Source organism: Strongylocentrotus purpuratus, unplaced genomic scaffold, assembly GCF_000002235.5.
Source record: "Strongylocentrotus purpuratus isolate Spur 01 unplaced genomic scaffold, Spur_5.0 spur5_scaffold_17, whole genome shotgun sequence".
NCBI lineage: Eukaryota > Metazoa > Echinodermata > Echinoidea > Camarodonta > Strongylocentrotidae > Strongylocentrotus > Strongylocentrotus purpuratus.
This window is the reverse complement of record NW_022145602.1, coordinates 1,808,985-1,835,845: the sequence shown is the minus strand read 5'-3', so window position 1 is coordinate 1,835,845 and position 26,861 is coordinate 1,808,985. Positions and strand designations below refer to the sequence as shown.

The 26,861-nt window shown below is 33.6% G+C and overlaps 1 long non-coding RNA gene across 2 annotated transcripts; it reads right to left on the bottom strand.

Annotated features, from left to right (window-relative positions):
- Positions 1-571: 571 nt before the first annotated feature.
- LOC115925141 lies at positions 572-26,861 on the bottom strand. 2 transcript variants are annotated; one of them, XR_004064558.1, is made up of 9 exons: positions 26,583-26,861; positions 15,469-15,551; positions 14,274-14,324; positions 13,029-13,079; positions 11,781-11,831; positions 10,535-10,585; positions 3,587-3,634; positions 1,775-1,894; positions 572-746 (listed from the first exon to the last, which is right to left on the bottom strand). It is a non-coding gene; the product is annotated as an uncharacterized LOC115925141 (long non-coding RNA). The 2 variants fall into 2 exon arrangements; XR_004064559.1 differs by having other exon boundaries at positions 15,469-15,548.

Below are 26,861 nucleotides of genomic sequence, written 5' to 3'. Positions count from 1 at the left end.
AAATGTTCTCACGTGAAGTAGATCCCATAGATCACTGGGGAAAAGGGTAAGTTTTGAGGGATCTTTTGAAGGTGGCAAGACAGGTAATTTCCCTTATAGAAAGAGGGATGTTGTTCCAAGTCTTTAATGCAGCTACTGCAAAACGTTTTTCAGCTGTTGAGAGTCTAGATTTGGGAATGATAAGTTTACATGCGTCGGCTGCTGAGCAAAGATTCCGAGATGGTGTAATGTGTATATATACAAGGATAAACCGTTGTCGTACTTTGACTTTACATGTTACACTGCTACAATCCACCCCTAGGAAGGACCCAGGTATTAATTTTTCGATCCATTTATACAAGTATCTGCATATGCATACATTGGAGCATGGAGCTACCATGTCCAACTCTAAGTACTCTCTGCATCGTGGCCACCAACAGACAAGACTTTTGTACACACCCCCCCCCCCCCCCTGGCCATAAAAAAGGCGACACTACTCCGTGCATTGAACAGGCGAACAGTATTACTTTCTTGCCCGGACCAGGAAATACAGGTTATACATGTACATAACCCCCCCCCCCCCCCCCTTGCATAGAAGGCAAATAGGTCCCTGCATTGAACAGGCAAACAGATGAAAATACAATGCCATTTTATTTTGTTGACAAGCGACAGATTCCTTAGTGTTACATGATTAATTGTTTGTAGAAAGCCTTCGCTGAGCATCCTAGGGGTCCTTCCCTAGACATCGGGTCATACACAGCATTGGTCTATAAGGAATAGAAAATGAATTATATGTTAATTTCAATTTATGCACCATATAAAAAATGTACTTCTATGATTCAATTATATGTATTATTTTGTTCATATAATGGCGAGTTTGACCTCATTCCAAGTAGCAACAGCTAACTATGAAATGGACTTGAAGGGTGTTTTACAAAGAGTTAAGTTTGACTTAAAGTCATACGTAAGGGCCAATTTGCATACGTTATTAAACGCAAAATCTCATTGGTAGATTAGGCAACTAGGACTTTAAGTGCCACTTTAAAGGTAAATGTCCCATTTGCAGGCCAAATAAATGAAAAGATTAAATTCCAATGGCATTTGGAAGATATTACTAATTTATAACTTCTGTCAAAAGTAAAGGGCTTGAAAATGCCTTTTTGTGGGAAAATAACGACGATTAGTTGTCAAATCGACATTAGAGATTGCAATCACTGAAGTAAATTGTCTAATTTTCAGACCCTTGTACCGAATGGTCATATAATTTGTGCTGCACAGAGACCAGATCAGTTTAATTTTGGACATTATAAGAAGTGGGTTATTGATGTAGACAAATGCTGCATGTTACAGCTCATTTATGTACTATGTTATTACCAAAGAAAAAAGAAGTCAGTCTGATCAGTCACTCAATGGTGTCCGACAGTGAAGTCTATAAAGTAAACGGGTTTCCTTACATAATTTGAATACTAGGACTTTGCTAACGTTTAAATTTCACATATAGGACATACTGTACATGCCATATTCATGATTCCTGCAATGTTCTACATAATTTGATGTTGGTTGCAAAAGGGACACATAAGTCAAACTTAACTCTTTGGGAAACACACCCCTGATATTGTATAGGAGGCAGTCATAGTAGACCAGTTTAAAAACAGACTGAAAATTCACTTTTACTAAAGTGCATAGGGACTGAAAAGTGATATGAGCTATACAAATACAGTTTATTATTATCATTATCTATGCATCTAATACTTCACATAATTTAGCTGTAGTATATGACAATTATTATGCTTACCAATGCTCGAAATGGCCTTTTCTTCATCTTGGACGCATTTGAAAGGGCAGCCTGTAAAATGAGCTTGATCATTGTCTGCTCTCCATCTGGTTAGAGGAGTCTACGCTGACACGTTGTGTGCTGAAAGAAATGTGGAAAATATAATTTCTTACTCCTCAAAAAATAGATTTCTGTTTCTTTCCAATACTTAAAGGGATCCGGTAACTTTGTCTCAGATTCTGAAACAAAATCCTGGAATTAGCTCATGCTGCAATGATAATTATAAACCTTTAGGTCAGTAAGGAACCCCCAAGGCTTTTACAAGCCGATCGCTTGTCTGATTATCAAGATGTTTATGATTGGAATTACAATTTTGACACTACAGTCTATTGGGGAAAACGAGTGATGATTTTGAAGCATGATTCTTTTAGGGCTTCAATATTACACCATATCACAGACACTGATAACATGTAGGGCCGTGCATCTCAGATTTAACATTGTTAAACGATGCCTTTAAAGTACCTACATACATATGCATGTATCTACTAGCAGTGACATTTGTTTACATGGCAAGTAATTTTTTCTTCTAAGTTTGGCATAACAGAATTTTTGTTTACATTTTATCCCACAGAGTATCTAACATTTCATTCAAATAAATCTTACACACTGTACAAAAAAAATTCCTCTACAATATTTGTAAGTAGGATGGAAAAGACAGACAATTGCCCATTACAAATGTTTTATAGGAAATGTGTATAACAAAAAGAAAAATTATGCTTACATTTTCTTGGAAAGCAAAATTATTAATCATTTGAATATTGTTTTGGACTATTTATCATCTACAAGAAAGTTACAATCCACGTCTCATTTAAACACACTTTATTGTGGATATACAGTGTACTTTATAGAAAACAGCCCTACATGTATTTCAGGTTCCCCCAGTATCTATACTAAGGTGAGTTTTGAGAGCTTTTGTCACATAAGATTAAACTTGTTTACAAAATGCTGCCCTAATTTGGCAAAAGGAACAAGTGACAACAGTGACATTTCATGTAAAAGAGTAAAAGAGCAAAATGCATCTGTCATTTACACTGACCCCAATGCAATAGCATGTCTTGCCTAACATATCTCTAAGCAGGACGAGTGTTCATGCATAAAATTTGGCCAGGAAGAAGAGCCCACTAGGTATAATATGTCTTTGCTTCCTTTTGACAAAGCAGGGCAGAATGTTTATTGGACAGTTAAGGATGTACAGTGTTTGGTTTCTACAAGCTGGTCTATAAGTACTGACAAATGTTTACAAGTTTAGGTACATTACTACATTTTAAATCTAAACTTATGATAAATCCATTTTAATCACACTCCCAAGTGTGATTTACTTACATGTGACTTTGTTGTGCTCAATTATATTAAATTGTGACAATTTCATAATTTTCTTGATATCCAAACATCCTGCAAGAAATACATATTCCCCCAAAAAGATAAGTTGCAAAAGTCTGCCCAAATAAATATTTCAATACCTTTTCAAGAAATTCCTTAGAAAATATCTATAGCTGATGGTTTCTTCTATTAAGTTAAAAGAAATGAGTTTTCAAGAAATAAATTTCACTAATTTCTCATGCTCAAATAATATAGAAATCAAAAGATAAAAAACTTTTAGGACAGTGGGAAGGGAACTATATTGTCATGGAAACATTTTTTTATTTTTAAAATTAACTGTAGGGTGTCCTGTCATATATTAGCTATAATGACTGGATAAATTTGCATAGGGAACAATAGGGATTTTTTTTCTTCTCATTTAATAACGTATCAAGATAATTCTTTCAAGCTTACCACAACTGCTTCCCCAATACTCGGTTGCCAACTTTGTACAACAGTAAGCTGTAAACGAAGAGGGAAAACATGAAATCAGTATAATTGCATTAAATTCATAACATTCTATTTTGTTGCTTCTTATTTGAGTGTGATCAGTTAAGGGTGAGCATTCTGTCTTACAGAGAAGAAAAAAGTTATCATAAGATCAATTCAAAGCCTATCACTACCTTGAAATTCATGAAAGTTGTTATTTCAATAGGTAAAATGCTTTTTTCTTGGGTCAAACTCATTGAATGTTAATGACTGATGATATAAGGTAAATACATACAAACAAATTGGGAACCAGTGCATTGCCTAATAATTTCCATATGTCACACCACTGTTCACATCATAACTTGCCTCAATTGCTTTTGTTAGGAATTATTGACCTAAGTTACATTAATTGCTTGCAGAAAAATACTTCTTTAACATTTATGGAAAAAATAAATTACACATTGTGCAGTTTTAATTAGTTTAGGACATATACTAAGTTTGTCTGTATTGACTACTCAATTATGAAAGGTGTACTGTTCATTGCAAGTACGTGTAGTTAAAAATGCTTATGTGATCTAACAGAGTAAAATATGAAGCTAATAGCAATTGTAGTCATCAAAACTCCTTAGAAAATTCACTTACAAACATAACTCTCTTTTGCATGTTATGAAAGACAGGGTACAATGTATTCTATGGTTTATTTTGGATGTTACACAATGTTAACATTTCAATCAGATCATCAATTTCTACAAACTCTACACTATAGATGTTTAATCAGCTTGCTTTGTTTTTTGCTATAAACTACATGTACAATGTGTCATTCAAGAATATCACTGAAACATACATGTATGAACAAGCAAAACATTAACAATTACAACAACAACAAAATGTAAAAAGTTTCCCGGCCATTTTAAGTTTTAGAAAAAGGGAATCCTAATGCATTGTTCATCCTGAGAATTGGACATTTTACATGTATTTTGTATGTTTCAGGTTTTAATACTAGTTAGTAACAATAACGCTCTTAATCTTAATATGTATTTATCTATTTACTTGAAGACCGATGGATGGATGGATGGATTGATTGGTTCGTTGATTGATCTTTACTCTTGCTGTGCCGATATTATAAGTGACAAACAGTTTAGGTTAAACATGTATCTTAGATTGCACATTGCTCCAACATGTATTTGGATACCAAGACATTCAGAGCATAAATCAATCATTCTAGTTATCTGTAAATGTGAAATATATACAATGAATGGTTAGTTCAATCGATATCATGATTAACATTCTATTCATCTTGAATAGATTAACGTTAATCTTTCAACGATGATTTGCACTATTTGCATTCATTTGTTTTATATAGACCTAATACAACGTTAATCAACAATTATGCTTTACTTACAGTTCGAGTCAATATTACATGCAGATTTCAGATACAATAGCACATGCAGCATACGCAGTCTGCATATAAATGCATATACGATGCATATACCATCTATTGAATATCATGTGACAATAATCAAATGACATATATACAGATTCATAAAAACATTTGTTTTCTTCTTGATCTTTCAAATTTCTCTGTTTGACAATAAACAATGGTTAAATAAGCAAGAGAAAAAGGACAAGCAGTATTAAAGCCCATTTACATGTATATTTCACACTGCATGTACCTCATAAATGTACAAAATACATTTGAGGAAGATACAATATATATGTTTAGGATCATTGAATAAGGTATTAATGCTGTTTTCTTTTATACATGTACATGTATGTAAATCTTGTTGGAAGGGTCAAGCGTTTGAAAGGTATTTGTCATTAGTACATGTGAGGGTAATGAAATGAAAGGAAAAATTTATGAATAAATTCATTTTGAAGAGGCTTCACCTTATTGCCCCCACAAATTGGTAATCCCTTTTCTTGTAATTTGGAAATTTGGCAGAATTACAGCCACATGAACATGTGTTTTACAAGTTTCTCTAATAGGAAATGGATACTAGAACTGATTATTGTTTTATGAATACATACTGTAAGCCCTTGTGCTAATCAATTGTATTTGTACATGTACATGTATGCAACCAATGAGTGTGTCTTGTAGAGTGCAAGCCTATTTCATAACATTTCTTGATAAATTGTTATCATTTAAGAGAAGGTTCATTGATTTTCAAAACTAACTTTATTGCAAAGCTAGGTGAAACTTTAATTGGACAAGGTTATCAAAATTCAATGCTTGGAAACATTTGAAGTAAGGATTATTATCAATTACAAAGCGCTTAAATACAGCCCCGGCATAGCACCTGAAGAGCTCTCTGAACACTTGAGATGTGTGACGTCACATTTTGAATATGATTTGCTCAAGCAGACGCTGTCCCATGACATCTCAAACATTTTCATTGCCTGTTTTTGCATCTTCTCTTCAGTTATTTCTCTCACTTCACTACCCTCAGGCTAAATGTTTAATCTATTGCCTCACTCTAAACCTCGTGCATGGTATTATTTTGATAAAAAATGCAGCGATTTAAAAATTAAGGAATCCATGTAACAAAAATAAGACGCCATTTTATTTTCAGCTGCATCCACGGTGGTATGTTCGGCATTTCAAGAGGAAATTTTTATAAATCACCCGATATGGAGTTGACCTCAAACTTGTACGATGGCCATCTGTTAGCTTACCAGTTTCTAGTGATACATAATTTGCCATATATATATATATACGGACTTACAGATATATGTGATTTTCTTTGAACAGGCACTGTGAATGCAAATTTAAGTATTGAATAATGGCAGTAGTAATCCTTTCTACATAGATTAGTTACATGTACTTGGTGCTTTTTTAAAAGATATTGTAATATATTTTTAGATTTTAAGCTGGCTTTCGATTCAATCAACCATGATATTCTTCCTTTCAAAACTTTATTGTTATGGAATTCGTGGAGTTACCCTCAAATTTATTTTGCAGTTATCTAAATGATAGAAAACAATTCACTGTTTTCGATTCTAAAACTTCAAGTTTACAGTCAGTTTCCTGTGGAATTCCGCAGGGGTCAATTATAGGCCCCCTGCTCTTTTAAATTCATTTAAATTATTTACATTCAGTCTCTCCCATTTTGAATTTTATACTGTTCACGGACGATACCAATATATTTTATAAGCATAAAGATGTCGAATGCCTGACCCAAAATCTGAACAATGAACTCCTAAAAGTTAGTGAGTGGATAAGCGCAAATAAACTGCAAATGTTATGTTGTTTTACTTTCCAAAGATGTGTGCTAGTGAAGTAAAAATATATATGAATGGGAATTTGATTAAACATACAAATTTAACAAAGTTCTTAATATTGATAAAGATAAAGTGGAAAGCACACGTCTATGAAGTTCTATGCAAAGTGTCTAGAACAATAGGAACTATGAGTAAACTAAAAGACATCTTGCCAACCAATATTCTTACAATGTTATACAACTCACTAATCTTGCTTTACATATCCTACTGTAACATTATATGGCTTTTTGTAAACAACATTTACTTGATCATATTTTCCTCACTAATCTTGCTTTACATATATCCTACTGTAACATTATATAGGGGTTTTGTAAACAACATTTACTTGATCATAATTTGCTTGATTTTATCACACTTATATATCTGTAGCATATCCATGTCATGTACACTGGGTATTGTTTAAGTGGGTGATTTTGAGCTTTTGGTTATCTACCAAATAGTTTAAATTGACCATCTACATTCTTTGGTTATATGACATCATTTGGAACACCCTCTATGAAAATGAAAACCTGATGATTTGCAAACACACAACAATAAAAATATCAAGAGGAGAGGTTGAAAAATTGAAATCTTACATCTATATTTGCCCCTCATTTAAACTACTGTAGTTAAAGTATGAAAATGTCTGTTAAGTGTTAACAGTCTAATGTAACGTCCGAAACGTGCTAACAGCATACCAGAAAGTGCTGTTAAAATGGCTGAATAATTTTTACGAGTCCCTTTTGTTGAGATTTTTTCAGAAAAGTACAATTATGGATTTACTGTTTAAAGCAGCAAGCAATGCCTTGCATCACAAAGTGTGGCTTCAATATTGTATGTTTTATAAATCAATTTCGCAGAAAGTTGAGATATTTTACAGAAAATTTGATTTACTTTTTTAGCATCATATTTCTTAATATCTTTATATTCAAACCTATATAAAGTTATCAAAATAGTTTCCTTAACAGGAGTGTTCATTGTGAAATCGTAACTTGCAGATATGATCAAAAATGGTGTTAACAATGAAATTGTGTAATGTCCGAAACAGCCTTCTTGTGCTTACACAAAAATGATTGGATAAGAAAGACCTGATTTGTGTTTAGACTTGTGTTAAGACTTATGATAACTCATTTAATAAACATTTATGAACTCCAGATATCCTAAAATATGGATTATCATCATTAAAATGGTATTTCTTGATTTAGACATTAAAAGTAAACTGTTAAAAGAAAATTGGTTTTAACTTTAAAATAAATATTGTAATGATGCATTGCAAAATTTCTTTGTTTTGGTGGTTAGCTGCCTTGAGATGTTCAAAAATGTTATGATAGATAGTTCCTGCAGTTCATATCTTCTGCTACCTCTAATGAAAATTGTTTCGGACGTTGAGACAACTTTTTCAATTTTTGACTTTATTTCTAATATGCACTACTATAATTTGATTTCATTTCATTTTCATAGAATCACTTGGAGTAACTAATAAGCTTATTCAAACTATATACAATCTCATTAATTTATTTTTCTAGTGAGTTAATTGGGGATCTACATTGTTTACAGAAAATGTAACATCTGAAGCAACATTTTCAATTGTACTGTTCCATCAAAATACAGGAGATGATTCAGATTACTGTTAACCTTCTTTAAAGTCCCTGTTCAAAGAAAATCACAAATATATGGCAAATAACGCTTCACTAGAAACTGGTAAGCTAACAGATGGCCATCGTACAAGTTTGAGGTCGACTGCATATCGGGTGATTTATAAAAATACATATAAAACCACCTCCATTGCATCTGGGATATACGAGATATTCGCCAGAAAAATAACGATGTTTTAATGATGTCACATTATGAACCATCCCTGCCCAAGCAGACGACATCCCACAAAAAATGAACATAATTGCAATGCTATTATTTCTCAAATTATAATGAGTTTAGTGAATATAAATGTGATGGCATTTGACACCATTCAAAAAGGGGTATGAAACCGATTCTAAATTCTTTTATTTGTAAATACACAGGATAGGGGTTAATGATCAATCAAAGAAACCACACTTTCAAATTGAAAAAAACCCTGAATGATAGCATGGACAGCATATGTTCCCTTTTGAAACGCCGAACTACCACAGTGTATATGCAGCTGAAAATACAATGGCATCTTATTTTGTTTACAAGCAATGGATCACTTTATTTAAGCGTTTTGTAACTGATAATAATCGTTACTTTGAATGTTTCCAAGCTTTGAATTTTGATAACCTTGTCCAATCAAAGTTTCACCTTTGCAATAATGACAATAAAGTTAGTTTTTAAAATCAATGAAACTTCTCTTTAAGATCCAATTATGCTCATTAATCATCAATAGAAAATAATCATATTGTTTGTAGCTACATATTTTTTTCAGCTCCAACCAAAAATGGTATGTCAATTTTGTTACAAAATTCTGTAAACAATTTGCTGTTCAGGGATACCTCATGCACATAAAGCAAAGTTGACAATTTTTCATCAAGCTATGGGAGGTCAATCTAGGTCCATACTACAAGAAAAATTGGCAACTGATTTCTAATACTTTATCTTTGAAAAGTTTCAGGCTCTCGAAGAGCCATTTAGCTATTTGGTTTTTAAGAAAACAGTGAGTGCCTTATAAAATCTAAAGTTTTTTTGGAAATTCTGAATATATCTGATAGGGAAGTCAATTTCCCTGACTAACATTGGCAAGTGATTGTATTAGACAAGTTCATGATGTTCTTATATGAAGAGCAAAAGAGTACTGGGAAGTCAACACAAGATTTCTATCTCCCACTTTGAGAGACTGAGAATATCACTGATTCTTATTTGAATAAGTAATGATGGGAACTTAACTTTATCAATTATCAGTACACCTGCGATACCCTCCACAATATATCCTAAAACAATCCATCATATCTAATTATGTCTTACAGGCCTTCCAACTACAAATAGTTCTTTGACATTAACTAATCACATTGATAAATGTGAAGATAAATTGCAATCACAATTTGTGAAACAAAATCACCATGATAATGTCAAAACTGTGGACAACTAGGTTTATGAAAATTACATAAGTGAGCTTCAAAGCTTTTGAAATAAAAGAGAGAGCATTTTGAGAGTTCACATCAGGCAACCAGAGGCTGCATAACAATGGGCCTGGAAGTAGGTGTGGATGGGGGGGGGGGGCTCATTTGTACACCAAACAAAAAGGTCCCCCATCCACACTTATATAGTCCGAGCTCGATGCTTGGCTGCACTTGCAACATATTTTAATTTGCAAAAGCAAAAAACAAAAGATTGCCCTTAAAGAATAAATGGCCTTTTTACATCATTCAAAACAGCTATATTGATGAGAATGGGACATTATTGGCATTAACTGCCTGAACATCATTAAAAACACAATCCATCTTCAAAAGTAAAGAAGAATTCACTGTTGACAATAACAGTGTTGTATAAAACATTTTGCTTTTGGACATATTTAGGATTGCTGTATATTCCATGAGAAAACATCATTAAAAATAGGCATCATTGCAGGGGGGGGGGGGGGTTCCCTTCGTAAACATAAGTAAATTAGAGCAGTAAATGAAAATGAGGAATATCGGTGCTCAAACCTGACTTGCAGAACTTTTTATGAGGGGTATTTACATATCAATACACTAGCCAGAAACTTACCACAATCAAATCGCTTCTTGATCCAGAAGGAACATCCTTACATCCAGGCTCCTATTTGTAGGACATAAACAAAAATGACAGGGGCATCGTTCATGGCAGGTAATACAAATGGAAGTAAACATTAGAAAATCATAAGTTTGAAAACAATTTATAGGTAACGTTGTACAATGTAATTCTTAGTTAAAGAATTTCATTTCATTTCATTGATTGGTTCAACCATTTTTTTAAAAACAAACATTCAAAATTACAAGCTCGAAGGCTTGACTGCACCTGCAACATATTTTAATTTGCAAAAGCAATAACAAAAAGGAGCTGATATGCTTTAAAAGACAAACAAATTCAATTGGAATAAAGTGAAAGGACATGAAGATTTAAGGTACATAAAATGTTTGAAAGAGTTACAAAGACCTACTCTCAGGATTACTATTTTAAGTTTTAAGAGTCACATACAAATAAATGTTCATAAATCAAGTTTGACTGATGATGTCTCTCGTATAACAATATCCTTGAATTTGGTGTGAATTTAAATGGTGTTTATTCCCCTTCATAATGATGCCCCATTTGTAATGATTATCTGTATGCAATCATGGAATGTGCAATAAACATGAGTCTAAGGCAAAATTAAAAGTGAAATGTTGCAAAATGCATTGTAATTGTCAGGAAAGCATTCTCCATTTGTTTGAAAGATGTTGAGGCCTTGCAAAGTAATTATATGCAGGACTAAAAGCTGTAAACTGACAGACTTGCAACAAATGTATGATGTACTCAAACACAATGCAACAAATGTATGATACTCAAACACAATGACAATTTCTCAATTAGCTGATTACAAATGCATTTCATCTTTATACAAACAAAGTTTAAAAACAAGATTGCCCTTAAAGAATAAATGGCCATTTTCACATCATTCAAAACAGCTATATTAATGAGAATGGGACATTATTGGCATTAACTACCTGAACATCATTAAAAACACAATCCATCTACAAAAGTAAAGAAGAATTCACTGTTGACAATAACAGTGTTGTATAAAACATTTTGCTTTTGGACATATTTAGGATTGCTGTATATTCCATGAGAAAACATCATTAAAAATAGGCATCATTGCAGGGGGGGGGGGTTCCCTTCGTAAACATAAGTAAATTAGAGCAGTAAATGAAAATGAGGAATATCAGTGCTCAAACCCGACTTGCATAACTTTTTTATGAGGGGTATTTACATATCAATACACTAGCCAGAAACTTACCACAATCAAATCGCTTCTTGATCCAGAAGGAACATCCTTACATCCAGGCTCCTATTTGTAGGACATAAACAAAAATGACAGGGGCATCGTTCATGGCAGGTAATACAAATGGAAGTAAACATTAGAAAATCATAAGTTTGAAAACAATTTATAGGTAACGTTGTACAATGTAATTCTTAGTTAAAGAATTTCATTTCATTTCATTGATTGGTTCAACCATTTTTTTAAAAACAAACATTCAAAATTACAAGCTCGAAGGCTTGACTGCACCTGCAACATATTTTAATTTGCAAAAGCAATAACAAAAAGGAGCTGATATGCTTTAAAAGACAAACAAATTCAATTGGAATAAAGTGAAAGGACATGAAGATTTAAGGTACATAAAATGTTTGAAAGAGTTACAAAGACCTACTCTCAGGATTACTATTTTAAGTTTTAAGAGTCACATACAAATAAATGTTCATAAATCAAGTTTGACTGATGATGTCTCTCGTATAACAATATCCTTGAATTTGGTGTGAATTTAAATGGTGTTTATTCCCCTTCATAATGATGCCCCATTTGTAATGATTATCTGTATGCAATCATGGAATGTGCAATAAACATGAGTCTAAGGCAAAATTAAAAGTGAAATGTTGCAAAATGCATTGTAATTGTCAGGAACGCATTCTCCATTTGTTTGAAAGATGTTGAGGCCTTGCAAAGTAATTATATGCAGGACTAAAAGCTGTAAACTGACAGACTTGCAACAAATGTATGATGTACTCAAACACAATGCAACAAATGTATGATACTCAAACACAATGACAATTTCTCAATTAGCTGATTACAAATGCATTTCATCTTTACAAACAAAGTTTAAAAACAAGATTGCCCTTAAAGAATAAATGGCCATTTTCACATCATTCAAAACAGCTTTATTAATGAGAATGGGACATTATTGGCATTAACTACCTGAACATCATTAAAAACACAATCCATCTACAAAAGTAAAGAAGAATTCACTGTTGACAATAACAGTGTTGTATAAAACATTTTGCTTTTGGACATATTTAGGATTGCTGTATATTCCATGAGAAAACATCATTAAAAATAGGCATCATTGCAGGGGGGGGGGGGGGGTTCCCTTCGTAAACATAAGTAAATTAGAGCAGTAAATGAAAATGAGGAATATCAGTGCTCAAACCCGACTTGCATAACTTTTTTATGAGGGGTATTTACATATCAATACACTAGCCAGAAACTTACCACAATCAAATCGCTTCTTGATCCAGAAGGAACATCCTTACATCCAGGCTCCTATTTGTAGGACATAAACAAAAATGACAGGGGCATCGTTCATGGCAGGTAATACAAATGGAAGTAAACATTAGAAAATCATAAGTTTGAAAACAATTTATAGGTAACGTTGTACAATGTAATTCTTAGTTAAAGAATTTCATTTCATTTCATTGATTGGTTCAACCATTTTTTTAAAAACAAACATTCAAAATTACAAGCTCGAAGGCTTGACTGCACCTGCAACATATTTTAATTTGCAAAAGCAATAACAAAAAGGAGCTGATATGCTTTAAAAGACAAACAAATTCAATTGGAATAAAGTGAAAGGACATGAAGATTTAAGGTACATAAAATGTTTGAAAGAGTTACAAAGACCTACTCTCAGGATTACTATTTTAAGTTTTAAGAGTCACATACAAATAAATGTTCATAAATCAAGTTTGACTGATGATGTCTCTCGTATAACAATATCCTTGAATTTGGTGTGAATTTAAATGGTGTTTATTCCCCTTCATAATGATGCCCCATTTGTAATGATTATCTGTATGCAATCATGGAATGTGCAACAAACATGAGTCTAAGGCAAAATTAAAAGTGAAATGTTGCAAAATGCATTGTAATTGTCAGGAACGCATTCTACATTTGTTTGAAAGATGTTGAGGCCTTGCAAAGTAATTATATGCAGGACTAAAAGCTGTAAACTGACAGACTTGCAACAAATGTATGATGTACTCAAACACAATGCAACAAATGTATGATACTCAAACACAATGACAATTTCTCAATCAGCTGATTACAAATGCATTTCATCTTACAAACAAAGTTTAAAAACAAGATTGCCCTTAAAGAATAAATGGCCATTTTCACATCATTTAAAACAGCTTTATTAATGAGAATGGGACATTATTGGCATTAACTACCTGAACATCATTAAAAACACAATCCATCTTCAAAAGTAAAGAAGAATTCACTGTTGACAATAACAGTGTTGTATAAAGCATTTTGCTTTTGGATATATTTAGGATTGCTGTTTATTCCATGAGAAAACATCATTAAAAATAGGCATCATTGCAGGGGGGGGGGGGGATTCCCTTCGTAAACATAAGTAAATTAGAGCAGTAAATGAAAATGAGGAATATCAGTGCTCAAACCTGACTTGCAGAACTTTTTATGAGGGGTATTTACATATCAATACACTAGCCAGAAACTTACCACAATCAAATCGCTTCTTGATCCAGAAGGAACATCCTTACATCCAGGCTCCTATTTGTAGGACATAAACAAAAATGACAGGGGCATCGTTCATGGCAGGTAATACAAATGGAAGTAAACATTAGAAAATCATAAGTTTGAAAACAATTTATAGGTCATGTTGTACAATGTAATTATTGTTACAAGAATATCATTTCATTTCATTGATTGGTTCGACCATTTTTTTAAAACAAACATTTAAAATTACAAACGATGTTCGAAAGATATATTCAAAACATATTTGACATACAAAGTAAAAATGGTAGAATCATTGACATATAGTAAAGACGTGCTTAAGGATATGTCAGGAGGAATAGGGTTCCAAATAACAGAAAAATTGTTTCTTACAGATTTAAAAAATATAGTTGTTTCCTGGCCAAAATTTAAATGAGTCTCGCCCACGAGTATTATAATAATGAACATCATTAAAACACCAGAAAGCAATCAGTGAAAACTGAAGAAAAAGGGAAGTGTAAAATACAAGCAGTTATGAAATTTGAAAGTATGCTCAATTAATCAGAAGTTGGATATCTGCAAAATATTTTAAAGTCTACAATTTTTTGGGTAGAGAAATAGTCATCAATTTCTACTTGTTTTCCAAAAAATCATTTTCTAGCACCTTGTCCTATTGAACCAGGGAGTGCCTACTAACTCTTGATTATGTTGATCTTTCTTTAAAATAGATCTATTCCTTTGATCAATTAAGGATGGTTGTGTTGTGATAATTAATGGGAAGGCTTCTCACAAGAGAAAACATATAATTACAAAGTATTGTGTTTAACTCATCAACTTGAAAACTTTAACATGTCTTAAATGTCTTAGCTTTTATATAGAGTTCCCTTTAGATTTCACTATTTTGTTTCTTGCTTTTTTTTAAACCAACATAATAACAAGATGGACATCCACTTTCATGACTGGTGTTACATACAGGTACTTCCCTATTTTAAAAATCATTATCCTTATTGACAGAACTGTAAGCGATGTCAGAAAAACAAAACTTGTTCAACCTAAACAACAAGGAAGTCTACAGCTTTTTCAGGCTGGGGCAAAGACTGAGGTGTTACAGATACAAACAAAAAGCCAGATTCCTAACTTACAATACAAATTAAAAATAGAAAAGGACTTTCATTTGTGTAAAAAAAATTGGCAAACTTACAGTGCTAGTTGACACTCTCTTGGAAGAACAGCTCTGGAATCACTGGGAGCACCTCCATTCGTAATTCTCATCTCATTCATCTGCTAAGAGACAATGACCAAAACTTGTACATTCAAGAGATGCCTTAAATTTACATTACCTTAGTTTTAGCATAAACATCAAATTTTTCTTTTAAAATTGAAACCAATTATGTCATGTAGTGATTATTGAGCATTACTGGTATGACTCCAAACTTTAATAGCGCTCAGCAAGTTCAGCAAGCTCAGCAAAATAAAGTTGGAACTAAAGTTGATTAAAAATGGTAGTTTTAATTATTAAAATAGAAAACCAACATACTATTAAAAATACAAATTAGATAAATTGGAATGGTTTCTGTGACTAAATAATTCTGAAATTCATAAGATACATCTAAATTAGACTCTAGACCCAACTCCACTTCTCAACTAAATCTACAAACACCCAGTATGGGCACATCCTAGGTATTTACATGTATTCAGTATGTTATTGAGGTTTTATCAAGCTGATGGCCATGCCCTTACTCGCACTAATGTAGCCAGGGGACAGGGCGACACATGCCTCCTTAATAATGCTTTTGGATAAAACTTATTTGTTGTTGTTGGTTTTTATGGCGTTTTCCATAGTCATTGGTAACATTGGTAAACCAAACTGACGTTATTGGTACAACAAACTGACAGAATGCAACACACATACCAACAAAAGGTATAATTTACAAACAAAAATGGTAGAAGAAATACCATTTTCCAGTTGTGAATGTGTGAAAATTATCACAACTCTCTTGATTCACTCACACAGAATTGTTATCTTTAGTCAGTTGTAAAATGTGTCTGCCAATTTTATTTTGATTATATTTGGTTATATTTACATTTAGGTCCAAAGGATGAACAGGACAACATGATATGAGCTTAAAACTTAAGCATCATGCTCTGTTATTACATGTAGCTTTGGAAAAATTGTCAGAAAATTGATTATGATGTACCCACATCATGTGTGATTTACCAACAACAACAGTTAAAGAATACATTTTCAAACGGTAAAGTGTAAAATTGTCTCAACCTGCTTCCTTTGCTCACTTAAACAAAATGTACTTCCTGTCCTCCATCTGAATGAAATTTCTTTCAAGTTTGATGGAGTTCCAAAGGACCAACAGAAACAGAGTTTACTAATGTATACCTAGCTTGATAATGAGCATAATTAATACAAGACCTGTTTGACAGCCATTAATTAAACCTGCAGTAAAGATGTGAAACAGGCAGGAAATCAGAGGACAATGATATTCTGGAATTAGATGACTTCCCTAAGCTGGGGGATGCAAAACCTCCCACTCCCTTCCCTTCCCCCAATTCAGGGCAACCAGCTCATATTAAGGCAGCAATTACTTGCCTTTAGCCACTTTTATTGGGTTTTCATAATTTGTTGATAAGATATCAAACATAAATCAAGTCAATCAAACAAAAAACAAACAAAATGCAGCAATACAACAGCATACAACGAAAACAGTGCTCCGTAACTATCTACATGTAATAAAAGCAGTCACTTTGTCTCTTCCACATATCTATCCTCTGTAATTAGAAAAAAAACAAGTGTCTAATTTAGTAGAGGGATAAACATTTTTGCATTTAAGTATCAAGTATGTAGAATTTGAAAGATTAAAAAAGCAATCATCATAATAATTTTGCTTTCGTAGATATACAGACAGGATTACAGATCATAACAGTTAAATTTCCTTTTCTTCCAGAGAGGGAGAAAAAGAAAGTAGTTTAAAAAAAAAGTAGTTTCAGAAATTAATATACTGTACTCATAACTTAAATCTCCATTTCCGAAAATGAATTGGAAGTTTGTCATTTTTCTTAGCAATACGATATTCAATATCTTTGTTAACGGCAATACATGTACATGCTTTATAACCGTAAAAGGTTGGTGGTTTATTTTTGAATTTGCAAACATACATGTAAGTATAATATTTAGGTAAAAGAAACAAATATATTAGGAATTTATCGACATTATAACTAAACATCTTTTCAAATGTTGAAACATTTTGTACATCAGGCTTTTTGGTTTCCTGAAAAATAACTTTCATATTTTCATCCCAAATGTGTTTTACAATAGGAAATTCAATAAAAACATGTACCGGTATATAGGTTTCAGGGGCATTAATTGTTACAAAGGGAACAGTTGGGGGAGTCCTTTCTTTTGATTTTATACAAAAAATCATTCACACCTAGTGCTTTAAGAAATAAATTTAAATAGAAAGAGTGCATACATGTACTTATGGTGGATTTAAAATTATTTACATGATTTTTTTCACATTTGACCTCATCAGAGTTGTGAAAATCATTCCTAAATATCATTTGTTTGTATGGAACACCTGGTTTTAACATGACACTGTATGCATATTTTGGAATTTTCTGAGTTTTCAAAAGTGTGGACTGTGGTTCTAATTTCTTCAATAATTTCATGTGGGGTTAAGTGAGACTAACCACTCATTTTGTTTATTTTTCACATTCAAAAGTTGCATTTCCTCCTGTCCTGTGCACTAATATCATAATCAAGAATAAGCTCCTCAAATAGTTTATTACCAGGGTGAGGAGGGTTGAGTAAATCACTAATAAACAGTTACCTCTGTCTAACCTAGCTATCCTGATATATGAAATGTTGCTTTCATTTTGAGCAAACGTTTCTATTCAACCAAATAAACTGACAAGAACCAATTGGGAAAAGGGTGAATCAAATTCAGCTTCCAAATTTTTTCCCCTAAATATATAACATGTTCGGAGAGACTTGGCCAATTGACTTGAGATTAATCTGTTAAGAACATATTCAGATGCATGTGTGTTCCATAGAATATCCTTACTATCACTAAAATTGTTACAAACAGAAATTTAATAGACTTCCACCAACTGTCATAATTATCATGAAGGAGCATTTTAACCCATGACATTTTTTGTGAAACAGACGAAAGTAGGGGTCAATCATTCGTAAACCACCCAAAGAAAATTCATTACACATGTATTGTCTTTTGGCCCTACCATTTCCACCACTCTATATACATCTAAACAACAAAGTATTTAATCGTTTGAAAAAGCTCTGTGGTATTTTAACACATAAGACACAGAAGGAAGAAAAAAAGGAGTAGTGGCAACAATAGGGTCTTTACAACACAGAACTTCCCAACGAGGGATAAGATTCTACCAGCCAGCACTTTAAAGTCTTTTTAATGGATTTGAGTTTGGTCCTATGATTAAGTTCATATAGTTGATTTAAATTCAAAGAAAAATGGACACCTAAAGTTTTTAAAGTAGAGTTATTCCACTTTTAACAGTTAACAGAAAAGGAAATGCATAAGAGCCTTTCTTAGAACCAATCCATATTGCTTCTGAATTAGATATATTGAGCTTACAACCAGAGCTATCAGAAAAATTACCAATAGTGTCAAACAATCATCTAAAGGAGGTAACTGAGCCATTAATAAAAGATGTGGAATCATCTGCTAACAAAGATATTGTTATGTATTGCTAGAGGCATGAGCGTCCCTGGACGGTGTGTGGGCTCTATAAGTTTACACTATTATTACATTATTATTATATTTTCAATTGTTTAAACAAATTGTTGGCTTACACCCAGTAGATGCAGGTTCAAATCCCACTAGTTCCAAGATTTTTTCTGACTTGTTTTTTAATTACAGATCAATCAACCAATCTTTATTTACTGGGTGTTAGCCAGCAATTTGTTTAAACAATTTAAATTTCTCCCAGGAAGCATTACATTTATAAAGATATATATTATTTTCAACTGGTACTCCTTCGCTTTGAAAGTTTTGTCTAATAGTAAGAGCCATAGTTTCAATAACTAATAAAAACAAGTATGGAGATATGGGACTTCCTTGAAAAATATCATTTTCTCATGTTAATAGAATTTATCAAATTTCCATAATTACATACATAACTTTTTTGACCAGAATAAAACATTTATATCCAGTTAATGAATTTATTACTGAAATTAAATGCTGTAATACACCAAGAAGGAACTGATGAGAAACACTGTCAAAAGCTGTCTGAATGTCAAGCAGAACAATTGCACCTGGAATTTTCTTTGAGTCTGTATAAGATTCAATTTAAATCTGTTATCAACCAGAAATTGTTTCCAATATTCCTACCCTTTAAAAAAAAAGATTGGTCAGGGTGAATCAAGTATGACAGACATTTTTTAAAACGGTTTGCTAAAGTTTTGGCTAAAATCTTGTAGTCTACTGTTAATAAGGAAATAGGTCTAAATTTGGGTAGATAGGAAGTATCTCTATCTTTTTCAGGAATCAAAGTAATAACTCCATTCTTTTGAGAGGTAGACATTAGTCCATCCTGCAGAGAAGAAAATTTACACAAGTTTAAAAGCATATCAGAAAGGTCTTTCCAAAAAACTATATAAAACTCCACAGGTAAACTGTCCAGTGATGGTGATTTGTTATGACTCATTGAATTAAGTGTCTCCAACAATTTTTGCTTAGTAATGTGTTTTTCAAGAAAGTCTTTATGAACTTCATTTAATTGAGGAAGTTCAATGGAATCTAAGAAATTAACCATTATACCATCCAAATTATTATCATTGCATCTTCTCTTATACAGGGCTTGATAAAATGAATGAATTTCTCCCAAAATCGTTTGTTGATTTACAATAATGTCATTACTATCATTCTCTAATCTAAATATACTCTTCTTTTCTACAACTCTGTTTTATAAATTACAAAAATATCTGGAACTCTTCTTCAGTCCATTGGATTAGAGAACGAACAATAAAACCTTGGGTTTCATCATTTTTTTTCATTATTTTTTGTCAAGAAGCTCAGTATTATCTATATCTGCACCTAATTTGATATCTAAATTCTCAATATCTTTCAATTTTTTTTAAATATTGATAATTCTCGGTTTCGTTTTTTCTGGGACGCAATGTATATAAAAGAGGTTTTGAACTGTGACATTCAGTAATTTTGTTTCACCTTCTTTGAAGCTTGGATTAAAAAGAGGGATGTTTTCACCAAACTGATCTGATAGTAATGAAATAAATTGATAACCAACAAAACTATTGTATATGGTATACACTAAAAACATAAATCCATTAACAGTCCCTCTGCTATGAAAAACCAGTTCAAATATTCATCATTAGTTGCCATATTTGTGAGAACAATAAACTTAAGAGCTACAGTGTTATTTTGGGCAACTGAAAAGTCATGCATTAAGTAATAACAGTAGACTTGTATTATACAACATAACAAATCCTGGTTATTACTGCAAGTTTTACAGGTTACATGATACTGTATTTTTCATCTCAAATGTTGATCACTTTCTTTTAGAGTACCGGTAAGTTTTCTGGTAGTTTCATTTAGAGTAAGTTTTCTTATACATATATCTTTTAGAGCAAGTTTTCTTGAAGTTTCTTTTCTTTCTTCTAAATTTTTCACTGCTTTGCCTTTAATTATTTATAATCCTTTCCTTTTGTCATTGCTCTATAGAGTAGTGTCTTTATCATTTCTTCTTATTTCATTAGCTAAAACAAAACAAAAATAGTATATCACTTTCTTTAGAAGTTCTCTATTTTCTATGTTCTCTATAGCATCTTCAACTTGTTTTCTCCTGACTTGAAATAGAGTTCTTGTATCCATAATTAACATTATCTAAGAATAGGGTCGCATTTCATAATACAAAATTTTTGTCGTTATTCCTAAGGGTCCCTATTCATAATACAAGAAAAGAGTCACTATTCATAATGCGGGAAGACAGTCGCTATTCATAATGTGGAATGAGGGTCACTATTCATAATACGAGAAGAGAGTCATTATTCGTAAGGACCACTATTCATAATCGAAGAAGGGAGTCGCTATTCATAATACGAGAAGAGGGTCGCTGGTCATAATACGAGAAGAGGGTGGCTATTCATAATATGGAAAGAGGGTCGCTATTCATAAAAATTAAATAAGAATGATAATAAGAAAGGGAAATATTGGATGGGGGACACCCCCACGGCTATGGTAAAGCTATGGGGGGAGGGGGCGGCTCATGGCCCTGAATATTTGTTGAAAACTTATATTGAAAACATACATTTCTGAACAATTAAAGAAAAAAGGCATGCCCCAATAATCTAAACAACCCATCATCCCGGGCCCCCAATCATCAATCAGCCCCCCAGAAATAAATATAAATGTCTGACATCTGAATGTCCGAGTTGTCATCATTGGCATAAAGGGCAGGGGGCTGGGGATATTTCATATGTAATGATGTGTTTGTTCTGCAATTATCTATCTTGTTTCATGACAATTTATGTCGACCTCGTTTGGTTTGTTCACTTTATTGTAATTTTATATTTTGGTTTGGCTGTTTAAAGTTATTGATTCTTTATATATCGTGTGTGAACCAGAATGCATGCAGAAATGGATTTGATTAATTATTGCGTGTATTTTCCGTGTTTGCTTTGAATTTATCATGTCTCAAATTGATTAATGTTAAACTTTTTCTGAACCTGCACGCATATTTGTATTTACATTCCATATTTTTCCTGTTTTTGTTCTGTATTTTATTTATCATTATATCCTGCCCCCTTGTTGCTACAAGGGCTAGATATCCCACCCCCAAAATAATAACATAACCAAATTTCTCACATATTTTTGTTGTTGTTGTTGTTGAACTAGACCTTATATCAGACCTCCTTACCCATCATCATCACCACCCCCACCCAACAAAAAAAGACAGTAAATGTTTGGTTTATATTCAGATTGCATTACTGCGAAAAACCTCAAAGGTCCAAAAGTGTTCAAGCCCCCTTTTCCCCAAACAAAACACAATATCAAAGTGCCCCCCCCCCCTCCCCGCCTCTCTACAGGGAATTACTTAGCTTCTGGTCCAGTCCAACTCCTAATGTTTTTGGTGTTAGGAAAGTTTCAGGAAATCAAGATTGTGGATGAATAGAGTTAGGTTAATTAGTATGATTACCGGTACTAGTATCCTGAGGTACAGGTGTATGTATTGAAAATCTTGAAACTCTACATTGGCGAAAATTGAAAAGCTTCTGGGTGCCTGTCCTTGACTTTTGGCACTGGATATGACATATGGCTAAGGCTATATAATTTGTACGTCCATAGGTCCTATTAAAAACCATTTCCTACTAAAACATTGCTGTATAAACAATTACTAGTTTCTAAAATAGCATGGGCCTGCTTGTTCTACTTAATGTCTCAGTGGCGTAGCCAGGATAAGATCAGTAAGGGGCAGAGTGGTGGGGCAAGATTTCTCACAATGGGGACAAATTATGATAGGATAAGTTGTTATGCTTTACTTTATTTTTGTCATCACAGAAGTGGGGCAAATATATTAGCTAGGTTATGAGGATGTCTCTATATAATTATCAAAGATAAAAGGTAATATATACTTTTAAAGGTAAAGACCAGTATTGGAAACGCCCCAATTTCAAAAAATGAAATGGAAGCTCTCATTACCAATCATGTGAAAGAATATGTTTTGACTAATACATGATGATAAAAAATTTGCCGGGAAACCGCCTACTAATTCATATATTTGGTAAATTTGTTTCTCTCATGGTCTGGTGAGAGATAAAGGGTAGTCCCATATACATCTTTCTGTGTATAGTGCTTGTAACTTTACGAAGAATGGGCCAAATTTCCTATCATTTTGATGATTCCAGAACCTTGCAGATGCTAGATGCTAGATGATCAACCTTTTCTGATCGATTCCACAACGTTTCTTTCACAATGCAATCGCATGACCATTACTGGTCTTTACCTTTAAAGAAAGACATAATACAGGGGACGCCAGCACTGATTGCATATGGCATGACGGTCACAAAATCATATCTTATTTGGCTAAAAATCTTGATAATCTCGTATTATAAATCGCCACCCTCTTCTCGTATTATGAATAGTGACCCTCAATACAAATTATGAATAGCGCCCCTTCCTCATGTTTATAAATAGCAACCCTCTTCTCATAGAATTGAATAGCGACCCTCTTTTTGTATTATGAATAGCAACCCTATTCTCTGTCCTTATGGGTAGCGACCCTCTTCTCGTATTATGAGTAGCGACCCTCTTCTTGTTTTATGAATAGCGACCCTCTTCTCGGTCCTTATGGGTACGGACCCTCAATACAAATAAATAGCGCCCCTTCCTCATGTTTATGAATAGCAACCCTCTTCTCATAGAATTGAATATCGACCCTCTTCTTGGTCCTTATGGGTAGTTACCCTCTTCTCGTATTATGAATAGCCACCCTCTTCTTGTATTATGAGTAGCGACCCTCTTCTCATATTATGAATAGTTACCCTCTTCTCGTATTATGAATAGCCACCCTCTTCTTGTATTATGAATAGCGACCCTCTTCTCATATTATGAATAGTTACCCTCTTCTCGTATTATGAATAGCCACCCTCTTCTTGTATTATGAATAGCCACCCTCTTCTCATATTATGAATAGCGACCCTCTTCTCATATTATGAATAGCGACCCTCTTCTCATATTATGAATAGCGACCCTCTCCTCGTATTATAAATAGCGCACCTTCCTCATGTTTATGAATACATGTAGCAACCCTCTTCTCATATAATTGAATAGCGACCCTCTTCTCGTATTATGAATAGCAACCCTCTTCTCATACATGTAGAATTGAATAGCGACCCTCTTCTCGTATTATGAATAGCAACCCCTTCTCATAGAATTGAATAGCGACCTCTTCTCGTATTATGAATAGCAACCCTCTTCTCATAGAATTGAATAGCGACCCTCTTCTAGTATTATGAATAGCAACCCTCTTCTCATAGAATTGAATAGCGACCCTCTTCTAGTATTATGAATAGCAACCCCTTCTCATAGAATTGAATAGCGACCTCTTCTCGTATTATGAATAGCAACCCTCTTCTCATAGAATTGAATAGCGACCCTCTTCTCGTATTATGGATAGCAACCCTCTTCTCATAGAATTGAATAGCGACCCTCTTCTAGTATTATGAATAGCAACCCTGTTCCCGTGTTATGAATAGTGCGCGTATCCCTGCGTGTATCTGACGCGAAGGCAATCTGCATGTAATCGAAAAGGCTTGACTCGAACTTTAATTTATCTTTATAAGGAGTAAAGCATAATTTGTTGATTAACGTTCTATTAGGTCTTCTTCGATGTTGTATAAAACAAATAATGAATGTTTTTCATTCGTTTAATAGTGCAAATATTTTCATTCGTTGAAAGATTAACGTTAATTCTATTCAACTCGGCTGACGCCTCGTTGAATAGAATGTTAATCTTTCAACTCATGAACATATTCGCACTATTGAACTCATAACCATTCATTATTTGTATACTATGTAATGACCCTTAATGTGAATTATGAATAGCTGCCCTCATCTCACATTATGAATAGCGGTCCTTATAAATAATCATGCCTTTATGAATAGTGACCCCTTTTCCGTTTTATGAATAGCGAGGTTACCCCTGTAGATCACCCCTGCAAAACAAGGGGTACGTAAAAGGGCTGCTATATTAACCAGCAGAGCCAATTGGCCCTCTGCCCCCTCCCCCACAATTAGTTTTGGGAAGTTTTTTGGGGGGTTGATTTGAAATTTCATTCTTAGAAGCGACTAACAAATAGTGGAAAAATACAGTTTTTAAAATGTAAAAATGTAAAGTCTTTTCAAAACGTACTTGCTCTGCTTACCCAAGCAAAGACTAATTTGATTCTGATTCAATATTTACAGAATAACTTATGAAACACATATGACACAAAATTACCAAATACCTTGGACTTGCCCATACACGAGCATCAAAACAATATGGACTTGAAAATTTGAATTGTTGATATTTATCGTTCTAAATTTCACAACTATCCACATCAGGATGTATAACAAACCAAAGTACCAGTACTGTGAAAGAAATTAGCTGAAAACACAAGATTGGTTGGCTTTTTAAAAATTAGTTTTTAACCTTAGAAACTGCCATGGACCCCCCCCCCCCCCCCCCCCCCACTCGACCAAAGCTTCAGTCTTGTAGTTGTATGATGGGGAGCCCTTTGTCTGTGCATCTATTATTAGAATACATACATGTAGGCGATTGAGGCCCTCCCCCCCCCCCCCCCCTCCGATCGAATAATGAAAAAAAGGGAAAGAAAAAAGAAAAAGAGAGAAAAAAAGAAGGGGAAAGGAAAAGGAAGATAAAAGAAGACGATTAGACCCCTTCCCCCCTGATCGTAAATTTGCATTCAATTTTCTGACTAGACCTGTGCCCCCGTATGATGCCAGCTAGTCCCCCCTCAACTTCTGACTCTAGCTACGCCAGTGCATATGTTCGGGATTTATGACATGATGGAAACATTTTCAAGGGTTGTAGTATGTGAATATAATTACTGAAATAAGACTAAATCAGTACTAATGCTATGTAGATCTAGCCTATAGTAATCCCAGACAACTCGCCCTAAAGACAGCTCGCCCTTGGAAAACTCGACACAATACCCTGGACATCTCGCCACAAATCCCTGGACAACTCGACCATGGCGAGTTGTCCAGAGTATTGTGGCGAGATGTCCAGGGTATTGTGTCGAGTTGTCCAGGGTTGAGATGTCTTTGTGGCGAGTTGTCTGGACCCCGTCTAATGATGTAGCTGCTAGCTGTTCGTTCCCCCAGTGATTTCTTCTTAATAACATTCTATAAATTAGGTACCTGTCCTTGTCTAGACCCTCTACAGATACTACAGTATATACAAACCTAACATTACACTAGTCCAAATCAAACAACACAGTAACACTAAACAACAGTTATAGTACTAGTATTTATAGTATATTAGTACCTGCATGATCTGACATGTACATCATGTACATGATGTAGGCCTAGGGCCAATTTATTGAAGATACATACAATAATGTATGTAGGCGGCTAGGCCTACCCTGATTTAATTAACATTGACTTGTAGTTGTACACATTACTTGATCTTACTGTTACTAGTGTTATAACTAACCGTTCTACGACAGCACAGTCACAGTCACAGTGGCAATCAATTAGTCAAGATAATCAATACAACAAAGATGATAAGGCAACAAGTATAATTACTCACCCATAACACCATCATTCTGTCAAACTGTACATACATGTATATATGTAGGACTCCATGCATGCAGCATGCGCATCCATCAAGCGCCTTGGTAGCCTCTTTTAAAGTCTATGCGATAATACACGCAGGAGCAGGCTCGTGTGTATTGTCAATGGTGATGACAACACATTTACCAATTTTCATATGGAAAGTTGTTGCTTTGGGCAACAACTTTACCAAATCGGTAAAAAAAGCAACACATTTACCATTTTTGCAACAACTTTACCATTCACAGGCAACAAC